The sequence below is a fragment of the Prionailurus viverrinus genome, unplaced genomic scaffold (genome assembly GCF_022837055.1).
Source record: "Prionailurus viverrinus isolate Anna unplaced genomic scaffold, UM_Priviv_1.0 scaffold_58, whole genome shotgun sequence".
In the NCBI taxonomy this organism is placed as follows: domain Eukaryota; kingdom Metazoa; phylum Chordata; class Mammalia; order Carnivora; family Felidae; genus Prionailurus; species Prionailurus viverrinus.
The window spans coordinates 198,573-202,166 of record NW_025927620.1 but is presented as its reverse complement, the minus strand read 5'-3'; positions in this window follow the sequence as shown (position 1 = coordinate 202,166).

Genomic DNA, 3,594 nt, shown 5'->3' with positions numbered 1-3,594 from the left:
CAGCAGAAGCAGATCTACACCAAGTCATGTAGTAATTAAAACCCAAAATGTCATGATCAAGAAAAATTTTAACAGCAGGAAAAGAAAAGATGACAGTTACCTACAAGAAAAAACCCCATAAGTTTATCACTGGATGTTTTTCAGAAGAAAGTTTGAAACCGTAAGTGAGCAGCAGGTATGGTAAAGTTGCTGAATGGAAAACATCTGCAGCCAAAGAGAGTCTATCCACAACACTATCATTCAGATGGAAGGACAGATCAAGAGGTTGCCAAATAAATACTAAGCGAGTTCACAAGCCACAAACCACCCCCGCAAGAAATGTTAAAGGAGACTCTTTAAGTGGAAAAGAAACACCTAAAGTGACAGTATTAAAGTGCGAAACGCAAAAGCAATAAAAATGAATATATCTGTAAAACATCAGCCAAGGTATCCACGATATGAAAGGTTTTGAAATATGACACTACATATCTACAACACGGGGAGGAGAGGAGTAAAGAACTGGTTCAAGCTTCAACAACTATCAACTTAATATAGACTTCTATATGCAGAAGTGGTTAGGTACAAACCTAATAATAACCACAAATCAAACACCACTAATACATATGCAGAGTATAAAGACAAGCAATTTCAACTGCACTACTAAATAAACCCAGCAAACCATAGAAAAGAGAAAGAGAAGAAAGGATCAGACAGATTCAGAAACAACCAACATCAAGTAATAAAAGGACAACTGTATGTCTATCAATTACTTTGAACGGAAACAGAATACATGCTCAAATCAAAGGCACTGGGTGACAGATAGGGGCACCTGGATGGCTCCATCGCTTGAGATTTCGACTCTTGATCTGGGCTCAGGCTATGATCCCAGGATCCTGGGATTGAGTCCCAACTGAGCTCTGCACTGAGCTTGAGATTTGCTTAAGATACATCCTCACTCTCATTCTCTCTCGCTCTCCTTCTATCTTCCCCCATTCCCCCACCCTGCCATCCCATGCCTGTGCACTCTCTCTTCATAATAAAAGGCACTGGGTGATAGAATGAATAAAATATAGGACCCATCTATCTTCTACCTACAAGAGGCTAACTATAGAACTAAAGTATCAAAAGAAAACTGCAGTAGCCATACCTATATCAGAAAAAAATAGATTTAAAAAGAAAACTGTAACAAGAGACAATGAAGGACACTATAATAATAAAAGGTACAATCCAAAAAAAGATAGAACAATTGTAAACATATACGCACTCAACCTGAGAGCATCCAAGTACACAAAACAGTCAAAACCTAAAGTATTGATAGTCATACAATCATAGTAGGGCACTTTAACACTCCAATGATACCCATGGAGAGATCATTCCATCAGAAAATCAACAAGGAAGTAGTGACTTTGAATGATAGAGTAGACCAGATGGACTTAACCGATATATTTAGGACATTCCATCCTAAAACAGCACCATACTCATTCTTTTCACATGCACATGGAAAATTCCCCACACTCAATAAAATATTAGGTCATAAAACAAGCCAAAACAAAATCAAACCAATCGACGTCATACCATGTGTCTTTTCAGACCACAATGCTATGAAAGTAGAAGTCTCCAACAAGAAAAAAAAATCTGCAAAAGGCACAAAAACATGGAAGTTAAACAGCATGCTCCTAAACAATCAATGGGTCAACCAAGAAATCAAAGATGAAATCGAAATAACATGGAAACAAATGAAAATGAAAACACAACAATCCAAACTTCTGTAAAGCAAGAAAACTAGTTCTAACAGGGAAGCTTATAGCAATACAGGTCTGCCTCAGGAAAAAACAAAAAACAAAATACCCTGAAGTAAACTCCATAACCTTATAACTATAAAAGCCAGACAAAGGACAACAAACAAAACCCCCAAACAGCAGCATGAAGAAAATAATTAAAAGCAGAGGAGAAATAAGTGATATAGAAGGTAAAACTACAGTAGAACAAGGTAAGTGAAATTAGGAGCTGCTTCAATGAAAAGAACATTGAAATTGATAAGCCCTAGCCAGACTAATCAGAAAACAGAAATGACACCTATAAATAACAATGACAGAGAACAACCAACACCACAGAAATACAAACAATTGTAAGAGAATATTATGAGAAACTATATGCCAACAAGCTGGACAAACCAGATTATATGGATCAATTCCTAGAAACATGGAACTTACCAAAACTGAAGCAGAATGAAATCGAAAATTTGAACAGATGGTTTACTAGCAAGAAGACAGATTCAGTAATCAAATGTCACCTAAGAGACAACAGTCCAGGACCGGACGTCTTCACAAGCACATTCTATCAAACATCTGAAGAAAAGTTGATGTCTATACTTGTCAAACTATTCCAGAAAATAGAACAGGAAAGAAAATATCCAAATTAATTCAGCATTACCCTGATACCAAAACCAGATAAAGACACCACGAAAAAACAAAACTATGGGTCCGTATCGTTCAAGCACACAGATGCAAATGTCCTCAACCAAGATTTGGCAAACAGAATCTAACAACGTACTCAAAAAAAAGTCCACCAGAATAAAATGGGTGGTGAATGTAAAACTGAGGCAGGTCTACGAATCTCTGAATGAGAAAATGGGCCAAAAAAGAAACATTAAAAAAAGTGGAAATGTATCAGACAGGGGATCTAAGCATCAATTTTCATAGAGATACACTATGCTCAGGCTTTTTCTTCTAAACTTGGCTCACAATGCTTGCTTAGTACAATCTTTCCCACACTGAGAAGGGGCATTGGTAAGTTCTTTGACCAGCAGCAGTCTCAGAGGGATGGCGTGAATCAGCTTTTAGTAAAAACTGCAATCAATTGAAAAGTATTTCAGTTTTTCACAAGTTCATGAGAAATTAAAAAACATGCCAAATCTCACCTGAAAAAGACATAAGGTAACTAGTATGTTTTTAAGATATTATTGATGAGATTCCTTCCAACGAAGACAAGAAAGGATAACTGTAACAAATTCTGACGCAGGAATAATATTGAATATTCAAATAACGGGAGGTTCCTGACACAAAGTACCTGTCAGGTTTTCAGTTGTTTTCAGCGACTACAACATTGTTGGGGGACAGATACCCACTGAAAATTATAAAAGCATGTATGATGTGGAGGGCACATTGTGTTTTTACCTCTGGCTCTGCTTCCAGCAGGACTTGGAAGAGTGGGTCCCAGCTGATTCTTCTAGAAGGTCCTGAGAGTCAACATTTGGTGTCTTTACTTCCAAAGTGAAAGCGACTCCTGTTCCTCCGTATTTGTGACAGGATTTCTCCCCCAAAACAATTTTGAATCTGGAACAAAAAAAAAAAAAAAAAAAAAAACCAGCCTCTCTGACGTGGCATCGTGGGACCCCCTGAATCCACACATCCTTGACTGAAATACATCTTGTTCACATACCGGCAGGGGAAATGAGGAAAAAACCACGGACAGCCCTGAGAATGCAAGGGACTGTGCTGCTCACTGACCATCCAGCGCTTCCTGGAAGCTGCCCAGCACCCCTCCCCAGTACTCAGCCCCACCACTGAGGAGACTGCAAGTGGCTGGGAAGCCTCCAGAGTCTCCCCCAGGCCT